Source organism: Podarcis raffonei, chromosome 9 (assembly GCF_027172205.1).
Source record: "Podarcis raffonei isolate rPodRaf1 chromosome 9, rPodRaf1.pri, whole genome shotgun sequence".
In the NCBI taxonomy this organism is placed as follows: Eukaryota; Metazoa; Chordata; class Lepidosauria; order Squamata; family Lacertidae; genus Podarcis; species Podarcis raffonei.
This window is the reverse complement of record NC_070610.1, coordinates 69,944,421-69,966,787: the sequence shown is the minus strand read 5'-3', so window position 1 is coordinate 69,966,787 and position 22,367 is coordinate 69,944,421. Positions and strand designations below refer to the sequence as shown.

The 22,367-nt window shown below is 43.4% G+C and overlaps 1 protein-coding gene across 2 annotated transcripts in view; it reads right to left on the bottom strand.

Annotated features, from left to right (window-relative positions):
- The window catches only part of CNOT6L (CCR4-NOT transcription complex subunit 6 like), a 35,922-nt gene extending 22,308 nt beyond the window's left edge, over positions 1-13,614 (bottom strand). Inside the window, exon 1 of one of the 2 annotated variants that reach the window (XM_053404339.1) lies at positions 13,172-13,614. The gene's annotated coding sequence lies outside the window, so the exon portion shown is untranslated. Of the gene's footprint in view, positions 1-12,975; positions 13,091-13,171 lie in introns of those variants that run through there. The other variant, XM_053404340.1, reaches the window with a different exon arrangement.
- Positions 13,615-22,367: the final 8,753 nt, after the last annotated feature.

Genomic DNA, 22,367 nt, shown 5'->3' with positions numbered 1-22,367 from the left:
GCAAGTAGGAAACCACTAGGGCTTAGTTAGCAAGTCAGGAGAACCTATGAGTCACACACAACTCAAGCATTAAATACACAATATTTTATGGATGGAGGGATGGAAAACCTGTGACCCTTCAAATGTTAAAGGTAAAGGTAAAGGTACCCCTGCCCGCATGGGCCAGTCTTGACAGACTCTAGGGTTGTGCGCCCATCTCACTCAAGAGGCCGGGGGCCAGCGCTGTCCGGAGACACTTCCGGGTCACGTGGCCAGCGTGACAAAGCTGCATCTGGTGAGCCAGCGCAGCACACGGAAACGCCGTTTACCTTCCCGCCAGTAAGCGGTCCCTATTTATCTACTTGCACCCGGGGGTGCTTTCGAACTGCTAGGTTGGCAGGCGCTGGGACCGAGCAGCGGGAGCGCACCCCGCCGCGGGGATTCGAACCGCCAACCTTTCGATCGGCAAGCCCTAGGCGCTGAGGCTTTTACCCACAGCGCCACCCCCTGGTTGGCAGAAGTCAGCAGGGAAGTGAATATGACAGAGAATCCACCATCCCACCCCTGGCTAGTCCATGTTAAAACATTAGTCAAACGTATGAACATGCCAGGTAAACACAGTGTGATTTTATGCCAGCCATATGGTTACATATACTGTGGTGGACACTGCAATTCCCCCTTCCCACACACGCAATCCTTTGATGCAGGTTCCCCTGTATGTTTTCTATACAAAATGTGGCTTGAACAATTTACAGCAAGTATTATAAATAACGCAAAAATAATCCTTGGGAAAGCACATGACTCTGTAGAGAATTTGGTCAGGGTTACATGCTATTTTCCAGTAAATAAGGGATAGAAACTACTGTAGACATTAATGATTATTGTGCACAAGCTCCTTAACCACCAGACCTGACTCAATACCGACAAAATAAACCTTAAGATGGAGCAGCTGAAAAGTTGGAACATGTGCACAATTAAGAATATTGTTTCTGTCATCTAATCTGGAGCACCTAGTTTAATTTATGGGCTCTAACTGTTCATTTTAAAAAGCTTTGTTTTACAGGATAAATAAATACTTTGACCTTTGAAGCGGACACGGAGCAATGGATCCAAACTACAAGAAAGAAGATTCCACCTAAACATTAGGAAGAACTTCCTGACAGTAAGAGCTGTTCGACAGTGGAATTTGCTGCCAAGGAGTGTGGTGGAGTCTCCTTCTTTGGAGGTCTTTAAGCAGAGGCTTGACAACCATATGTCAGGAGTGCTCTGATGGTGTTTCCTGCTTGGCAGGGGGTTGGACTCGATGGCCCTTGTGGTCTATTCCAACTCTATGATTCTATGACCTGAAGATCTGTCCAGTCCCTTTTAGAATATGTAATTTTTTTTAAAAAATTGCCTTGTGGTTTACTGAAAGCAACTTTCATTCTATCACATTCTGTGAGGTTTCACATCAGCTGTTATTTTAACATGTTAAGCCAAAGTTGCACATCTGACCCTATCCCCAATATTCCCCCCCCCGCCTCCCTAAGACCCCACTGATTCTGGTGGCAGCAAAAATAAAATTAAAGAGTAGATGCAACACTGGAGCAGACATTTAAGCTTCTCCCAGCACCTGAACAGAGAAGCAAATCAACCCTTTCACAATGATCCAATTAATCATTTGATAAGCTGGGAGGGGGTAATAGCTCCTCCACAACCTCAACTAATCTGCATGGATCAGCCAAGGGGAATGGGTGTGTGTCTGCATGTACCTTGTGAGGTGGTAAGGTGGCCATACCCAACACTGGCAGCTTGGCCAAGGGTAAATATGACCCTTACTACAAAAAGGTTAGTTGTTTTTGGCCAAAGGTAAAAGGCTTGGCCAAGGGTAAATATGACCCTTACTACAAAAAGGTTAGTTGTTTTTATTATAAAAAATACCAAGGTTATGTTTCTGAGAGTTTTTCTAACACAAGTAAAAAAGCCAGCATACCACAAATAAATAGAAACTTCAGTACAGGGCTCAAGTTTGCTAGTAATTGCTCTCTTCCTTCACCCCCCCCCCCGCCTTCAGTCAGCACAACTATTAACATAAATCTTGCAAATAAGTTATTAACCCGGTGCGTCTCACATGCTATGCAAGTTATGTGTAAGAAAGAAAGAAAAAAAGAGCAATTTACAAAATTTCCCTGAATGATCACCTGGAGGCAATTTTCACTCAAAGACAAACTTTGAAAATGGCTATATACTTACCCAGAGGAGAACCACAATCAATACTGGAATATATTTAGCAACTCTTGATATACTATTTTCCTCAAATAGACTCAAGCTGGCAGAGTACAGGGGTGTGCTTAATACTTGGGGAAAATAACCTGTGATATCAGAGCCTTAATTGGCACAGCTTGTCTATTTAAAATGTGTGCTAGCCAAAACCTGAGGCAAGGATAAGGTGTATCAGCTGAGATCTGGCCCCGGGTCTTACCAGCACTCCATTCTACCACTTAATTTTTTAGTCTTAATTTACCCTTAAAAGGGGCAAATTTGTTACGTTTCCACAACAAAAGGATGCAAAAGAAGTCTCACACAAAGTGGAACATTCTACTGGGTGGGGAATGCCTCTTGTGCCGATTATTGAATCTCCAGAATTAGCCACACTTTGCATTTACAAATAGACCAAACAACAAGAAAAGTAAAATCCCAGCGTTCCAAAAAAAAAAAAAAAAGACAGAAGAAGGAGGAGGAGGAGGAGGAGGAGGAGGAGAAGAAGAAGAAGAACTTGTCAAGTCACATTTCCAATAGTGGGAACTGATAATTCTGTATCTCCATCATCATCTAAAGCAGGGGTGGCTAACTTTTTTGTCCAGAGGGCCACTTTTGCCCTTGGCTAAATCTCTCGGAACTGCATGCCAGCAGTGGGTACAGCTAAAAATTGTTGTGGGCATCTCACACTGCATGTGTAGACACACGCAGGCATACAGCCTCCTACTGAATGGTTAATCTGATGATTGGGGAGGGGGGCAATATGAGGCTACTGGGCTCTGCCCACTCCAACACTGTGTCATTTTAAGTAGGTAGAATCTTGGAGTGGTGGTAGGGGGAAGAGAAAATATTACTTAGCAGGCCAACTCAGACCCCTGAACTGAGGGTTAGCTGCAACAACTTCAAATAAAAGAATTACCAATAATGCTTTACCATAATTTGCCTATTCTTGATAACAACATGAATCAGGCATCAATTAATCAAACATGCAGAGTCCTGTATTGTAGCCATTTAGATGTATCCAGAGTCTTTTGGCTGGAGGGAGGAGGAAGGGGGACAAAGAGACACTCAGCCATGCATTTTTCTCTGGGAACACCAACTTTTCCCTGAGGTCATCCCTATTTCTAGGCTCTGAAAGGGCTGTCAGGGGTTGGTTTATCAAACTGAAATTCAGAGAGGCCTCCAAATCTATTTGGAATGACTGCAAACCCACTATTAGTTGAGGTCTGATCAAGAGCTGTAAGGAAAGAGGTCACATAGACGGCAACCAGCTGGTCTATAAATCAAGACCTTAGTCAACAACAGGTTGCATCACCTGATGTCTTCAGTTTCAAAGACACAAATACTTCTGTGAATTCAATTCCAGGACACATAGTTGTGCAACATTGAGATACAAACAAGCTGCACACTTCAATTGTAGCAAAGATTGTGAAAATGCAGCTTGGACAACCATTTTAATATGTTATGAAATTAGACCTTCAAATATATCTACCATTTTTGCTTTAATAAAACATGTGCAGGGTTACAACCCCTCACATTAAATTGCCAAACAATTTGCTTGTTTATCAGATCCCTTTATTTTACAGCTTCAATTTACAGTTCTATTTTCTTAAAAGCAAATGTGAGACACTGAATCCACACAGCTGAAGAGACTGAGCAGCTCTTCCATTTGCTTTTTGTTTACTCAGATTTCTATAGAATGAAGGCAGCCTTGAAACCCAAGTACTTGCTCCAAGAAATAAAGCCTTGTATATGCAAGCAAGTCTTCATTCACTAATTTGCTCTAGTGAAAGTCTGCAAAGCAAGAGGGTTGGCTTCCCTTTTTTAGATAAAACTATGTATAAGCAGAGAAACAAGCTAAACTTTATTCAACTATAAAGCAGTTGCGAAGGCACTTGAGGCAGTATCATCATGTGATAGACATTCTCACACAAGTGTGTAATAATTCATACCACACAGTCATAAATCCACTAGAGAACTTGGATCAGATCCAGCAAGGCTGCCTATTAACAGGTTTTAACTTGCTTTACAAACTATTTACATGGAACTGCTGCCTCTATCTACAAGCTGCTGAACATTAAGCTACATTGAGAGGAGCACTGCACATGTATACAGGTGAAATTCGAAAAATTAGAATATCGTGGAAAAGTTCATTTATTTCAGTAATTCAACTTAAAAGGTGAAACTAATATATGAGATAGACTCATGACATGCAAAGCGAGATATGTCAAGCCTTTATTTGTTCTAATTGTGATGATTATGGTGTACAGCTGATGAAAACCCCAAATTAACAATCTCAGAAAATTAGAACATTGAAATCAGCAAAACAAGGATTGCAAATAGAGCAATATTGGACCTCTCATCAGAAAAGAGGACTGGGGACCACTGAGCAACAGACCATTTCTTTTATTCTTTAGCCCAGGTAAAAGGCTTCTGACGTTGTTTCTTGTTCAGGAGCGGCTTGACAAGAGGAATACGGCATTTGAAGCCCATCTCCAGGATCCGTCTGTGTGTGGTGGCTCTTGATGCACTAACTCCAGCCTCAGTCCACTCCTTGTGAAAGTCCCCAACACGTTTGAATGGTCTTTTCCTGACAATCCTCTCCAGGTTGCGGTCATCCCTGCTGCTTGTGCACCTTTTTCTTCCACACTTTTCCCTTCTGCATAACTTTCCATTAATGTGCTTCAATACAGCACTTTGGGAATATCCAACTTCTTCTGCAATTACCTTTTGAGGCTTTCCCTCCTTATGGAGGGTCTCAATGACGGCTTTCTGCGCAACTGTCAGGTCAGCAGCCTTCCCCATGATTGTGCTTCCTACTGAACCAGACTTGGAGACCATTTAAAGGCTCAGGAATCCATTGCAGGTGTTACGGATTGAATAGCTACTGCACCTTTTCACAATATTCTAATTTTCTGAGATTGTTAATTTGGGGTTTTCATCAGCTGTACGCCATAATATAACAATTACAGTGGTGCCTCGCAAGACGAAATTAATTCGTTCCGCAAGTTTTTTCTTCTTGCGAGTTTTTCGTCTTGCGAAGCACGGTTTCCCATAGGAATGCATTGAAAATCAATCAATGCGTTCCTATGGAGACCGTCCGGGGACAGAGGGGAAGCGCCGCACGCCTTCCCCTCTGTCCCCGGACCTGTTTTAAAGCAAGGGGCAGCGGGGAGAAGATCGCTTCTCCCCGTTGCCGCCCCTTGCTTCCCCGCTATCCCCAGAGCTTGCGGGGCAAGCCTCGTTTTGCGAAGCAAGCCCATAGAGAAATGCATCTTGCGAAGCGGCTAAGAAAATGAAAAACTCCTTCATCTAGCGAGTTTTTCGTCTTCCGAGGCGTTCGTCTTGCGGGGTACCACTGTATAACAAAGAAAGGCTTCACATATCTCACTTTGCATGTCATGAGTCTATCTCATTTATTAGTTTCACCTTTTAAGTTGAATTACTGAAATAAATGAACTTTTCCACGATATTCTAATTTTTCAAGTTTCACCTGTACTGGGAGGCCCCCTACTAAAAAAAGCTTAACAACTTTGGGGAGGCCCCCTAAAAAAACTAAATTTGGGGGCATTGGGCGGATCTTTGCACCATGGCACCACATATGCTAAAGACGGACCTGAGAATGGTCATACAAGAATGGGCCTTTTCTGCAGTGGCTCCCTGCTTGCAGAATGCTCTCCCCCCAGGGAAGCTCACCTGACACCTTCACCTCTAGGCACCAGGCAAAAATGTTCTTCTTCAACCAGGCTGATTAATATTCTATGTTCTTTTAAGTGTGGTGTGTGTTTTGGGGCGGGAGAATTATAGGTTTGCTTTGTTTTTATCATGTATTTAGTGTTTTTATTTTACATTTTTATGCTGTGAACTGCCCTGAGATCTCTGGATGAAGGGCAGCATAAAAATTTAACAAACAAACAAACAAACAAACAAACAAACACAGTGGTTCTAGTCTAAGGGATTAATAACTTCATCAGCTATCTTACATTAAAGCAATTATCTATAAATGCTGAGAAATATTTATAGTGGTAAACAAAGAAAACTAAGACTAATAAATTGATATGCTGATTAATACATAAAAATATATGTATGACTTTATCTTAACAGAAAATGATTTCTTAGCCAAAAGGCTGAGAATATATTTTATATGCTTACACACTTTTTAAAAAAGTTCATTGGATCATTCCAAGTTTTATTAAAAACACTGAACTTAGTTCAGCCAACCACCACTACTATAACCAAGTCCTAGCTCTGAAGCATTAAGCATGAAGATACACAGACTACCAGTCCAAAGTGTCAGCGGTCAAAAACCAGTCTAACAGAAATCCCATTTGAATGTACTAGAGATGGTATTTCTTACTCCTCAGTAGTACACTGCAGTGACCCACTAACTTTACGGAGGGTGTTTCTAGTTTTGACATTTTTTTTATTCAATTGTTCTCACTTTCTTTACCAAAAACTTGGTACTTACAAATGGCCTGACACGGAATAGTTTTGCCTGGAAAATTACAAAACCTAAAAAATGCAACAACTACTTTTCCCAGAAGTATTAATTCTAAACAGCACAGATGTTACGTGTTCTACAAAGCAAACCCTCTGTTCAGTTCTTTTTGGGAAGCATTTGCAAACTGGTGGTTAGAATGAAGAGCTGGAAACCTGGTGTATTCTATTATGGATAGATACACAGCACGGATTATGAGCTCCCAATCCCTAAGAAAATCGACTAATACATTTACACTGGAAGAAGTTAACAAAATGTAACACCCATGACAGCCTTCAAAGCTGTCTCACATCTTATAAGCATCATTTCTAATTAGCCCTCAAACTTATGCCTCTACTAAAGTGCCAAAAGCAGATGTTTTCCTTTTCAGTAGCTTAATATTGCTGCATAATTATGCTATGTTAAATGGGCAGTGATGAGATTTCCATTTTTATAGTAAGACTGTGCCATTAAACACACTTTTGCATGAGTATCAATTGGGGCACGCACATGTTATTCCACTAGTAAAGCATAGCTCATACCATTTGTTGGACTGGTGAATGTTTGGCCTTCTTATTTTGCATTACATTATTTGTCAAGGAAGGACACTAACTGCCAAATCCTATTCACAACCAGGCTTAGCTTGTGGGGCTTTATGTTTATCTGAATTACACCCGATAAATCACGTCCTCTGATGAAGTACTTTGCATGCCCCTGAACTTGATCAGACTTAAGAAGGAACTGAAGCTTTGCTTCCAAATGAGGTTACTATTAAACGTGTACTAGCTTTGCTTAAAGGTCTTAACCTTGTACAACACAGAAAAGGCAAACAAAACAATTCTTGGAATATAGCTCTCTCGGGGAAAAACACTGAGGAAGGGGTGTATTGGGAAATCAAGCCATGCAGTGAGAGATTAAAAATTCAAGCCATTGCAATATATTAAATGCGACCATTATAAACCTTGCCTTTGCTTAATTTTATCCGTAGACCATACCCACAATTATCACTGCATAACCAGCTGCAGGTAAATAAAATCCAGCATAGTACTTCCAATACAGTGGTACCTCGGGTTAAGTACTTAATTTGTTCCGGAGGTCCGTACTTAACCTGAAACTGTTCTTAACCTGAAGCACCACTTTAGCTAATGGGGCCTGCTGCTGCTGCCGCGCCGCCGGAGCACGATTTCTGTTCTCATCCTGAAGCAAAGTTCTTAACCTGAAGCACTATTTCTGGGTTAGCGGAGTCTGTAACCTGAAGCGTATATAACCCGAGGTACCACTGTACTGTATCCTGTTCTCCCATTTTGTTTCAATATCCAACAAGTATGTCATTAAAAGATGTCATTTGTTTAATCACCATGAAATAATAGTGAAACCACAGGATTGTGACTATCCTGGTAAGTGTAACCTAAAAGTTCGTACCAAGTTTATGAATTCAGACACTCAGGGATCCATAAAACCTATAAGAATACAAGGCGGTTAACACGACATCTAAGAAAGTTTCTGTGCCAATAAGCTATTTGCTAGGAAGATTATATTATTTTTTTCCCATCGTGGCAACAGTGAAGGGAAAATCTATACATCAGTCTATATGTAAGGCACAGAAGTTTCTGTCTCTGGCCTATGAATAAGATGTGGATGGATTAATCCAGACAACTTTGTCACTCATCAGAAAAATACTGTGAACCCTTACTTTTCCTGATGCTGTGACGTCTACATAATACATTCAAACTCTATTTTCTTCCTTAAGAGAAGCAAAAATGCTATACAAAACCAGACTAAGAAGGTGCAACCGCTGAACACCCTGTTCATACATCCTTGCCTAGCTAGAGCAAGGGTAGCCAATGTAGAACCCTCTAAATACTGTTGGACTACAATTCCCATAATCCCTGACCTTTGGCTATGCCAGCTGAGGCTGATGGCAGTTGGGAGTTCAACAACATCTGGATGTCAGAGCGTTGGCCACCCCAGAGCTAGGACAAGCTAATATCGATGAACAAAAGATGATGGTGAAATTGCTTGAAAATAGGAGTTGGAAGGTCAAGCACCAGAGGTTTTTCAAGAAATCCAGCATGTTCAAATAAGGAGCTATTTTGCGTGTTTTTATATATCCATAGTGCATTTCAAACAAAGCTGAATATGCTAGATGCCAGTCTGCAGCTGGTGTACAGCCTGAATGTGAGTAATGCCTGTTCTGTGAAAAAGGATAGGTTCCTCAGAAGCACCTGTTGCATATGAATATGCTCACTATGCCGGAGACCCACTCACTTGAGATCAGCAAACACTGAATACACAAAGGACGCCATTATAATTGTCAGAGTTGATTTTAGCTTGCCTGAAGTTTATGTGCCTAATCAATGTAGAAGATTGCCAAAAGTTTAAATGCTAACACAGGAATTTTAGGCCAAGCTGCCTGCATTATTGTTTTTTAAAAATAGTTCCACTTGTAAAGTCTTATTTCAGTAAAAAGGTTGACATGCTGTAACCTATTTACATCTGGTGGGCAGGGTAGAAGTGGAGCAAATGGTGAAATCAGATCAAGCAGTATCCATTCTTTAATCAGCTTCACTTCCTATTTGTCAGGAACTAGGCACAATGCTGACTGAAGTGACTAGGCTTGGTAATAGGTTTAAATAGAATACAGATTCTTCAGTTAAACTTATTTTTACAGGTCATTCTGTACATTTAGCAGTGTCTGTTGCATTAATTCTTGCTTGCACAGATTATTTCACTATGGTTATGGAAAACAGCAAACCCACCAAGTTTTTAGTGGAACAAGAGTCAGAGCAACAACATTAAATTCTAAGCTCACGGCTAGTTTTGAGTGTTTTTCTCTTGGTGTTTTTCCTCACTCTAAATACAAGGCCAATCCAATGCTTCTTCCAATAATTAGCTCTAGAGAAAATCAGATAAACAAAGGGAATTCAGTCCACTTACATGAAAGTTTGTCTACCACATACTAAACCTGATCCCATTCTGACAAACTTTTTACAAAGGTATGTTTAGCAACCATACTATTTACTGAAATCCAAGGGTCTATTCAGAAGCATAAAGATAGCTATGCAATTAAAGGAAGGTGCTCAAACTCACAATTTTGCCATGCTGAAACAAATCTTTCCACTCAACATTGGAAACTTATTAACTTTCGCAACTTTAGTGTTCATTACACCTTGTAGAACACCATAATCAAAAGACAGATCTCTTCCCATTGGAGCTTCATTCTAAATTTCATTTCCAACTTCTTATGAAATCACTGTGTGCCTTAAAGCTGTTTCCAGAATTTTATGGACAGTCAGAATACACTAGCGAACACTTTAAAAGCATATATTGGTTTTGTCATGCTTTTCACATGCTAGGTATTTGTCTGTACCTGTCAAATATGCTAGGTAATTTTACATAATAAGCTATCAGTACAAAACTGTGCATGACAATAGGTAAGTGTGCAAACACAACAGGATGTGTGCAAACACACATATCATACAGATGCAATAACTCTCTCTTGATTTTGTAATATGCTACCCTAAGGCTTCTATCTGAAGCATATGGGGTATTGTTTTTGTTTGTTATTATGGTAGGTATTTTTGTATTTTTAGATTGTGAACTGTCTTGTGATCTTTGGATGAAGGATGGTATAGAAATTTAATGAATTATTATAATAATAGTCTAACAGGACATAAATTACGGTAATAAAATGTGAAAATAAACCTGTCTTAAAGTACAGATAGAATTAAAACACAACTACATTGCCAAATATGCTAGATAAGGCCTATCAGTGGTGGCTTTCTCATGTGTCACATACCCAGATTCAGCATGCATGAAAGCACTAGTCCACATGGGAACTGCCACTTCAGATCCTTTGCCTGAGTCCTACTAGTCCAAATAGTATATTGGGGAAGAGGGGATTAGTGCAGTTTTCCACCTCACTCTGATCTTGAAAATATCGTGAAACATTTTCTCCTTGCTCTAATACGACATGTGAAATACGACACCTTGACTGGACAGCATTGCTGCTGTACATGTACATGATCCAAAGAAAGGTTGAAGAGAGCAATAGTTCTGAAGCAGTAAGGAAGATGCAAATCAAGTATTAACATTTAGAGTAACTATTACATTTTGAAAGTTCTCACATTAAGAGTGCATGCAGACTGAAAAGGAGCAGTCATGGGTTTCTCTCCTGTAGAATGAGCCTGGCTTCCCCTCTCCTTTGCAGTGCTTTAGATAGACATATGCATCAGCAAACCAAATGTTCATTCAGGGGCCATGCCTCCTCCTACATGTATACATTTTTAAAGCTCTGTGTATATGTTTACTCAATTTAATGAATGTGGGGAGTTTTTTTAACGTTCTTTTCAAGACAGCAGAAACACTAACCTTGCAAAGGCGGGGAACAAAACACACCAAGTACATTACAGCCCCTCCTTACTCACACCATTTTACAGTGCAATCCTATCCAAATCTAATCAGAAGTAAGTCCCACTGGGGTTCAGTGGGATTACACCAGGTAAATGGATGTAGGATTGAGCCCAGACTTGATGTGTAAATTCACAGTGTTCTTGCTGTTAGGGAACAGTCCATATAAACTGCCCACATTTCCTCTGAACACATGCACTTCTTAAAGAGCACAGTTGTCAAATCCCCCTGATTTCCTTATTCCAGAGCATCTCACAACACAATATTACATGCTAATAGAAAACATAATGGACACCAGCTATCTATAGCTCACATTTCCACCATTCCTCCAAGGATCTCAGGTTGGTATGCAGGCGGAGGGAGATGTTATTATCCCATTTTACAACAACACTAAGTGAAGCGCAACTGGCAGGAAGCTTTATGGTTATGAAGTGACTCAAACCCAGCTCTCCTTGGTCCAGTTCCAACACCCTAACAATTAACCCTACACTGGATCAGGTTGTGTTTCAATCTAGAACACATACAACATATTTATTTGGGCCCCTTCATATATTAAGGGTTTTTTAAGTGGTCACCCAAAGATGAAAATTATGTGACAGACAAGAATTGAAAATACACATGTCAGAAAGCTGCATTCAGCCTATAATTCTGATGAGCATAATTTATGGCCATGTTACATGGAAAACTGTCCTAGCAGGCCCACTCCAATATAAAATCACATCGCAATCCCCACTCACAACCTAATAGTTATCCTCAGAATATCACCAACATATTTAGAACTGATGAGCTGGAAGGGACCAAGAGAGTCATTTAGTCCAGCCCCCTGCAATGCAGGAATCTTTTGCCCGATGTGGGGCAAGAACCCACAACCCTGAGATTAAGAGTCTTATGCTCTACCGACTGAGCCACATATTTATTTCGAAGCGTTTCTATCCCTCCTCTCCAGCCAGAGAAGGCTTACAACAGTGAAGTCACCCAAGGACAAACATGAGCTAAACCCTTACATTCATAAGTTTATAGTATTGGAAGCAGGCAGCTTCCAAGTCGGGGTTTGGTTTGTGTGTGTGTGCTCAGTGCCCTGCAATTTCAGGCGCAGTTAATCGTTTCAGGAGTGCCTGTGAGCGAGAAGAGATTAAGAACCAAACTGCCACGTTAAAATGCAGCAAGCGGTTACAACACATGGAATCGTAGGAGTTGTGGAAGGACCCTGAGGATCATCTAGTCCAACCCCCTGCAATGCAGGAATATATTGTTTTAACACTCGATTGGGAGCCGCCAAGAGTGGCTGGGGAAACTCAGCCAGATGGGCTGGGTATAAATACATTATTATTATTATTATTATTATTATTATTATTATTATTATTGCAGCCCTCTAGTAGGAACCTGCGACCTTGGTGTTCACAACACCCGTTCTAACCAAACTGAGTTATCCAGGGAAGCATATGTGTACACACACACACACACACCCAAACACGCACTTAAAAGCACAACTGCCTGGGTCGGCCACGCTGGCCACCCCTCCGCCTCGAAGCACGACGCTCCCGTCACTTTCCGTGCAACCGCCACGGACACAACCCGGCAGCCTTTCGCCACCATGCCGTGACCACAACCCACTTGGGAGCTAAGTCCCGTGGATTCCTGCGCCACCGACTCCGGCCAGGGTCCGACCCGCGCGCGGGTGCGCCGCCCGTTCACACGCTCCTCCGTCTCCCCGCTTCCACACGTACGCGCCCCGACCGTCTCCGCCACACGGCCAGACACAACCACCACCCCCACCCCAATCCCCGCGTGTCAGGAAGGGCAGGCTCTCCGTCCCCGGGGGGTGGTTGGTCGCCTGAGGGGGCGCCGGGGCCTCTCGCGCGGCTCCTCACCTCCACCGGGCCGAGGCCGCGGGGAAGAAGCGGCCATTTCCACCACAGGCCGCCTCGGAAACAAACAAGGCCTCGCTCTCGGTCGTCGCCGCCGCCGCCGCCTCAGTTCCCCCCACCCGTCAGCCCCCCGAGCCGGGCGGTGGGTCTGTCTGTGGGCGGGACGCGCGCGGCCTTGTCTTCCCCCCGGGCGGCTCACCTGCATCCAGCAGCCTGGGCGTCTGTCGAGGGGGCTGAGGCGGCTGCTCAGGCGGCGGGGCTGAGGGCAGCAAAGACATGCAGGAGGCGGCGGCCGGGCCGGGCCGAGCCGAGCGCCGAGGAGTCGCGGGCCTGGCGCTGAGGCGGACGAGGAGGGGGACAGAGAGAGGCGCGCCCGGGTGTCTCTCCTAGAGGAATACAGACGTGCGCGCGTGTCTGTGGCGGGGGAAGAGGGAAAGCGCGGGCAGGCGGCGCCGCCGCCGCTGACAGGACGGTATGGGCTGCGTGTGGGGAAGCGGGCAGTCCCGGGCCGCCTCTTCTTTTCACCCTCCCCCCTTCAATAAGAGGGATTAATAACGGAGGAGGGGCCTGGATGACACGGCGAGGAGGGACGGACTCAGCCGCCGCCGCCGCTTCTTCTTCCCGCCTCTTTCTTCTTCGCCTAAGGCGTCCCGACGAGCTCCCCTCGCGCGCGCGCGCGCCCGCGACCCAGATTCGAGGCTTTTCGCCCGCGACACGCGCGTTACCCCCGCGCAAGGGCGCTTCCACACGCGCGGGGTTTGTTTGCGGACGTGTGGCTGCCCAGTGCGGAAGACGATGCCGGAACGCAGCTCTCTATTTCCCTCCCCGCCTTTTCCAGGAGTTTCATTTGTTTTCACTTGTTGGATTTCTATACAGTACTGTCCTCCCTCGAAGGAGCACAAGGTGGTTTACAATATAAGAACACAAGAATATAAGAACCACCTTTGGTGGTGGTGGTGGGGCTTAGGCTGAATGCCTTGGCTCCCTTCTACTTCTAATTCAATTCGGATTTATCCTTGCCAGAAGTTCCATTTACTGCATTTCATTTGTTGGATTTCTAAACTGCCCACTCCGAGGAGCACAGAGTGGATTACAATATAAGAACACAAAAATACTGCTATGTGGGGTTTTTTTTGGGGGGGCAGGGTGTTGGCTGTATGCCTTGGCTTCTAATTTTTTGAAATAGCCAAGCTAGCTTTCTGCTGAGGTGATGGGCTGCTAAGGAATCAAAGGAAAGGGCTCTGAGTTTGGAGTGATGTGAGCCAGAAGCAAAGCAGCAAGCTGGGAACTGAGAAAGTCAAGAGTGATGTTTGATTTCTGTTTGAATCCAAGGCCGCGGCTATGGGGGAAGCAAGGTTTCCCCCCCAGTTTCACTCACACTGCACGAGTTTCTAATCCGCACAATTACTAGGAACAGTTGTTGCTACCCCATTCAATCTGCCGCCCTGAGCATCTGCTCCTTTAGCTCATAAAAATATCTCTGCCACACATATAGTTTTTACAAAGGAGGCAGCTCACACATTTAGCTGCAGGTCAGCAGGCGAGGTAAGCAATGTATATGTTATGTGATCTGGCCTTAAGCATAAGTATCACCCCCAATTCTCACGGCCTGGCAACCCTTAAATCACTGATTTGACTAATACCTATGGTATGTTACAGTTCTGCATACACATTCAATTGTTCACCATTTTGCAACAGAAGAAGAACTACAGTATTTTATTTTCTATACTTGCATTAGAAATGGATGTGTTCACAGCATAGTGGACCACACAAACACATTAGTGCTTTGGAAGGACCATTCTGATATTAGCATAATTCAGTGGTGTTAATCTGGAGATCCAATCAACACTGGTCCAAATCTTGGCCGATGCACCAATGTTCACTGGCTTCCAGTCAAATTCACTTTTGCTTAGTAGCAACCCAGAGGAACAAGGAGCAAAGCTTACACTCACAAGTTTGCAAATAACACCCACCCACCCTGGCTCCTGAAAGTAACAAATTCATTACTCCATTTATGGATATACAAAGCTTAATGGAAATGAAAAATGGGAATGACATGAAATCTTTAGTGAAGGCAAAGCAAGGCAGGTAAGAGCAGGGAAGGAAATCACAGAATTGCAGAGTTGGAAGGAACCAGGAATTTTTTTGCCCAAACCCTGAGATTGAGAGTCTCATATTCTACCAAAGGACATCTCCAAGCAGTGGGCTCATCCACACTTACCTTTTGGCCTGTGGCTTCCAGGTACAGGTCCACTCTAAAGCTGTGTGTCAGATTGCTCTCCCTTTCACTCTGGAGCCTTCCCCTCAGTGCCTAGCACCTCCAGGAAAAAAAAACACAGAAAAAAAGGAGGCTGGACCTTTCTATCAAAACTTTCCGTCAATTTTATTGTTCATAAAGCATGGACTGTGAATTATCACCGTCCATCTGGGAGGTGGAGAAATGAGCAACTGGGAACTCTGCTGTATCAAGGACCTTTAACGCATTTCCGGGGTTAGTTTACCAAAACATGTTAAGCTTTCTCTCTGTTGTTTAGGCGACAAGGCTCCTTTCCCGTCACTGATGAGAATGCCAAGGTCTCTGTAAGCCTTTATTGAAAGCAGTAGTTGTGATAATACAAACCTTTGAAACGCAGACCAGAAGGTTCTTGAAATCTAGGGGGGTGTTTTTTACATCCCTCCTCTGTCTCTCATACTGTGCGCCCACTAAAAGCACAATTACTTGATGAAATTAATCTGCACTAATCCCTGGCCATCTCTGAAATGCTCAGTTTCTCCAACCTTTCTTAATCTCATCTTCAGACCATGGTGGAATTATTGGGGGCTCAGAATCTCTCTGGTTACAGATCTTGTGGAGAAGGCGAAATAAAGTTTTTCGGGACAATGGATTATAAAAGTGTGTGATTTACTTTTTCTGTGAATATCATATAAAGAAAGGCTTCAAGGATTTTTCCCTTGGTGTCATCATGCAGACAGATAATTAACAGTGGAATCCAAGATGTTCTGTCTAGGAATATCCCTCCTTTTCTAGATTTCCCATTCACTTCCTCTGTCCGAACCCCATAATTGTTCCCGCCATTGAGTCCAATGACACAGTAGCCATTCTGAAGAGAAAGTGCAAATTTTAATTTTTTTAACGGCAGAAGATTCAAGGTCAGGCTCTAATCCCACTTTTTGTTCCTATGGGCCTCCACTTCCCAGTAATGTTTTTCTCTGGAAAAACATTCTGTTGCCATGACCCTTCTGTTACAGACTTAACGGGAAATTATGCATGCATGCGAACGAAGGCTTTTTATTTTTGCAAACATTCCTGTCATAATACTAAAGCACAGTTAAGTTATGTTTTGTTTTGGCCACAGTGAACAACACGTACCAATCTGTAGCCCCTAGATCTTCAGCATTTTGGCTTTCATTACATTGCTGTCATAAGTAAACATCTTCAGAATTTAAAATAATGTTTCCAGTACTGTATTAAACTACTAATGGGGTGCAGAATTACTAAACCCTTCTGATGAGTCTGTGGTGTAGACTGCATCTCTACTGTTCATATATATATATATATATATATATATATATATATATAGGGGTACGCGGGTGGCGCTGTGGGTAAAAGCCTCAGCGCCTAGGGCTTGCCGATCGAAAGGTTGGCGGTTCGAATCCCCGCGGCGGGGTGCGCGCCCGTTGTTCGGTCCCAGCGCCTGCCAACCTAGCAGTTCGAAAGCACCCCCGGGTGCAAGTAGATAAATAGGGACCGCTTACTAGCGGGAAGGTAAACGGCGTTTCCATGTGTGGCTCTGGCTCGCCAGAGCAGCGATGTCACGCTGGCCACGTGACCCGGAAGTGTCTCCGGACAGCGCTGGCTCCTGGCCTCTTAAGTGAGATGAGCGCACAACCCTAGAGTCTGGCAAGACTGGCCCGTACGGGCAGGGGTACCTTTACCATATATATATATATATATATATATATATATATATATATATATGCTGTTTGTATCCCCTCTCACATACAGAGTTACATCCTCTCTCTCCTTTACAGAGTCTACATCCTCAGATAATTATCACTGATTATCTCCAATCCCTCAGATTTCTGTTTCCATCTCCCAAGATTTATTATTTCTGCATATAACCAGGCACACCTCCTCTGTCACGATTCAGAGGCTTCTAGGATGAGCAAATAAGAACCCCTATTTATTTACAAAAACCCTATTTGTTATTTTATTATGCGGTTTAAGAATCTTTCACAGGTTCTTCCTGATGTTTGGTCGGAATTTCCTTTTTCGTAACTTGAAGACGTTTGGTTTGAGTCTTACCCTCCAGAGCAGGAGAAAGCAAGCTTGCTCCATCTTCTATATGGTAGCCCTGGAGATATTTGAAGATAGCTATCCTATCTCTTCTCAGTCTCCTCTTTTCCAGGCTAAACATGCCCAGCTCCCTTCAACCGTTCCTCATAAGGTTTGGTTCCCAGACCCTTGATCATCTTGGCTGCCCTCCTCTGCGTACGTTCTAGGTTGTCAATATCCTTAAATTGTGGCACCTAGAACTGGACACAGTACTCCATGTGTGGTCTGACCAAAACAGAACAGAGTGGCACTATTACTTCCCTTGATCTGGACACTATGCTTTTGTTGATGCATACCCATTGACAATTTTCTTGGCGTGTGTAGGGTGTGTGTGTGAGAAACTAACCCTTTACGTATTAAATCTACATCCCAAAGAAGCCCTGGGCCAGCAAAACAGCAAGTGATAAAACAACGAAAACCTATTTGAAACATATTCTTTTCTGACTGAGGCAAAAGTGTCCTTGATTGTTGAAAATGCTGTGAGTGTATAGGAGAAAGAAATGCTGGTTAACTCTAACGAAGGGTGAAAAACATTTGTATAATTTAAATAAAATGTGGGGATTTCAGTGAACACTTTTGGAGGTCAACGAGCTGCAAATCCACTGAACAGTAACATCGTCTAACCAGCATTTTACTAGCTTCTCCACAAGTCCTCTTAGATCTTATCTGGAGCAGCAACAGATGAAGTTATTCAGGCCAAACTACAATCTGACGAGTTGCCTTTTGGTATCAGTTGGAATGCTTCAAATAATTATAACCTACGAGGTATGAGCAGCTGTTATTAAGATGATGTTTTGGGAATGATGGAAGGAGGAAGTGACTCACGCAGGGCTGTGGTTTTGCTTTGCCTTTTCCCTCGGTGTCATCATGCAGACAGATAATTAACGGTGGAATCCAGATGAAACTCGAGTGGATCTATACAACCAACTCTCCTCGCCCCCACCAACACTTGATACAGATCCGCATTCCTCCAAGTAAGCGACTTTGGATCTGCTCTTACAGCCATTACTCTGATTTTGTGTGTGGTTCTACCTTGACCTTTCTTGCTCATGGCCTCTAATTTCCGTATCACACTTTTATATCTCACGTTATAGCTCTTTGTCTGCCTTCATCACCACCCCAAGCATTAAAGTACGCACATGAAGAGTGCGAAAGAGGGCAAGGAAAAAGAGATGCAGTATATCAGGCCCCTTTTTCGGGGCCACAATCTCACGCAGTGCCCCAGAATGTGTTTTTGGGAAGCTGCCATGAAGAAACTGTATTTTGGGGGCCACGATCTCCCCCGGATCACGTGACTCACGCAGTAGCAGTGCCCTGGTGTGTTGGAGGGTATGCTTTTTTTAAAAAAAAGTAAAGGACCCCTGGATAGTTAAGTCCAGTCAAAGGTGACTATGGGGTTGCGGCGCTCACCTCGCTTTCAGGCCGAGGGAGCCGGCGTTTGCCCGCAGACAGGTTTCCGGGTCATGTGGCCAGCATGACTAAACCACTTCTGGTGCAACGGGACACCGTGACGGAAACCAGAACGTACGGAAATGCCATTTACTTTCCTGCCACAATGGTACCTATTTATCTACTTGCACTGGTGTGCTTTTGAACTGCTAGGTTGGCAGGAGCTGGGACAAAGCAATGGGAGCTCACCCCGTTGTGAGGATTCAAACTGCGGACCTTCTGATCGGCAAGCCCAAGAGGCACAGTGGTTTAGACCACAGCACCACCTGCGTCCCTTGGAGGGTGTGCTATGGAGGGCATAGCATAACAAAGTGGCTTCCATGGGGAGTGTGGCGTAACACAAAATTAGAGACAGCCACAGGGAACATTCCTCAGCCCCGGGAAAATATACAAAGTGGCCACACAACACTCAAGCTCATTTCACAGAATTCACTCAGAAGATACCTGCACATTTTGCCCTATAACTTTCTACGTAGGAGGGCTAGAGACGTACTTTATATTTTTATCTGAAAGCTCAGAGTCTGGGGGTACCTGCCCAAGGGTACCAGTGCAAGACTTCATGGGTGCCACATCTTCCATGGGTGCCAGGTTCACAACCCTGGAGTAGATATACATTCACACACAAATGGTCTGCTCCAGTTCAGATAACCGTCCCCTCTCCATGGTTGTCCCGTTTTGTTCCCACATGCAATTACTGTAGTATTAAGAAAACACAAGTAGTTAAATCTGGAGTACATTATCCCATTTAAACTTACTTGACCTGAGACCAAAGCTGAGCTAATTAAAAAAGGAAACAGAATAATGAATGCTTAAAGCAAGTCCCTAGTGTTTTACTCAGCAGGTGAACTAAAAGCTTTGATTTAGCCCAACCGTGCGGGCTCTGTTCCTGTAATAAGAGCACAGGCGGATTATAAAAACCGCAGTCTTGGGATGGAACGCCCTGAATCCTTGCCAACCTCTGAGACTCCGAAGGAGTAATGCGGAGGTTGAACTAAACTCAAAAGGTCAAGAATCCCTTGTGAAATCGCAAGCTTGATGATTCACCTCCTTTTCATTTCAGGAGGAGTGACCTGGCGCTGTTGTTTCCCTCTTGCAGAGTTACAAAACTCAGCAACCCTAAACAAGCTATAGTGCCCAAAATTATATGAGGGGGGGGGGGAGACATGCTTTGAATGTGCTTTAAAGCCAAAGTGTGTATGCAGGGCTGCTTCCAGACAGGCGGCTCCTGATAAATAACAAACATTTCTCTTCTGCCAGGGCCAGCACCAAGGAACAGTGTAGCTGGGCCTCTGCTGTGGGTCTACTTTCCAGCGGAGGGGAGCATTGGCATGAGCTGGTTGTATCTGCCGCAATGCGGAGGTAGGCTAATCAAGGTGAGGGACCATGGAGGGTGTCTTGCCTAAGAGTTCTCCAAAACCTGGAGCTGAAACTGTCTTCCACTGTAAGATACAAGTGGAATTGCAATTGACCTCCCACACTATTGGGGCTTTTCCTAAATGTTGGCCCTCGAGTGTCGCTGTGAGACCAACAAAGTTTGGACTGTTCATTTGAACATTTCTGACAACATGGGGGATGAACTGAAAAGATTCCTGTACAAAAAGCTCCCAATAGCATGACGGACTCCATGCTATTGTAGTGTCAGAGATGGTGTACCTGTTATCAAAACTTCTGGAGTCCCTGAGGATCCCTAAATGTTGGACCGCTTCAAGTTTGCTGTTCTTAATAGTTTTTATTTTTAACATTGTTAACTGCCTTGAAGGACCTTTTGTGCAACAGGCAGAAAAATGTTTTAATTTGGATTAAAATTAGGATGAATTTTTAAAAGGTTAATCTATTGATGTTTGATCACTGCAGATGGTGACAGCAGCCACGAAATTAAGAGACGCCTGCTTCTTGGGAGGAAAGCAATGACAAACCTAGACAGCATCTTAAAAAGTAGAGACATCACCTTGCCAACAAAGGTCCGTATAGTAAAAGCTATGGTTTTCCCAGTAGTGATGTATGGAAGTGAGAGCTGGACCATAAAGAAGGCTGATCGCCGAAGAATTGATGCTTTTGAATTATGGTGCTGGAGGAGACTCTTGAGAGTCCCATGGACTGCAAGAAGATCAAACCTACCCATTCTGAAGGAAATCAGCCCTGAGTGCTCACTGGAAGGACAGATCGTGAAGCTGAGGCTCCAATACTTTGGCTACCTCATGAGAAGAGAAGACTCCCTGGAAAAGACCCTGATGTTGGGAAAGATGGAGGGCACAAGGAGAAGGGGACGACAGAGGACGAGATGGTTGGACAGTGTCTTCGAAGCTACAAACACGAGTCTGACCAAACTGCGGGAGGCAGTGGAAGACAGGAGTGCCTGGCGTGCTCTGGTCCATGGGGTCACGAAGAGTCGGACACGACTAAACAACAATTTTTTTTTTTAAGGATTGCTTTTCCCCTTATGTTTGTAGCTGTTTCTATTTTAGTTGTAAGCTGCCTGTGATGGAAAAAGGTGGGATATAAATAAACACCACCACCACCATCATCATATTCTTTCTGTAACAGCAGTTGCAGCATATTTGTTGTGGGTGGGGAAGTGGTGGTCTGATTCACCAGAATCCCAGAATCGTAGAGTTGAAAGGGACCATGAGGGTCATCTAGTCCAATCCCTTGCAGTGCCCCCAGTGTGGGGCTTGAATCCAATACCCTGAGATTAAGAGTCTTGTGCTCTACCGACTGAGCTATCCCAATAACTCCCAAGCCATGATAAATAGATGATAGTTGGATCTTCCCAGCTACACACCTCTCTAAGTACTTACTCATTTAAGTGTGATTGCCCATTATTACTCATGAAATGTCAAAAACCAAAACACTTGTTGTGGACCGGAAGCGTAGATCAAAAGGGTTTAATTGGGTGAAACCGCATCTCTATTTGAAAACTTTAATAAATATCTTTAAAAAAAGAAAAAAAAAGAAACCGCATCTCTAACATGATGGCCACCAAATATATATAAAAAAATTAAAAATTGTCCAGTAGCACCTAAGAGACCAATCAAGTTTGTTCTTGGTATAAGCTTTCGTGTGCATGCACACTTCTTCAGATAGCATGCACACGAAAGCTTATACCAAGAACAAACTTAGTTGGTCTCTAAGGTGCTACTGGACAATTTAAAAAAAATATATATTTCACCTGCGTCAGACCAACACGGCTACCTACCTGAATCTAGAATGATGGCCACCGGTAAGACTGCTTTTAGTATTGCAGCATTACACATATCACTTTGGTTTAAGAAATAGTTTGCTAATTATTTTTTAATGGACCATAAGCGTAGATTGGAAGCGTTTAATTAGGGGAAAGAACATGTTGCAGTGTTGCTGTTTTTTCTTAATTAGCATTAAAGAGTTATAGTGCTATAACATTCTTTCATTTCAGCAATATTTCACTAATATTTAAATACCGGTTAAAAAATAATTATTATAGCCAGGAAAGCATTTTAGCACTAATTGAAAAAATGTAATTGAAAAAATTGATGGGATTGTAAAATAGTTTCCACCACTGAAAAGATGTGAACGTCTACATCAGGAACAAGGTGAAGGGGAAAGAAAGATGGACATTGTGATCTGCTGCGCC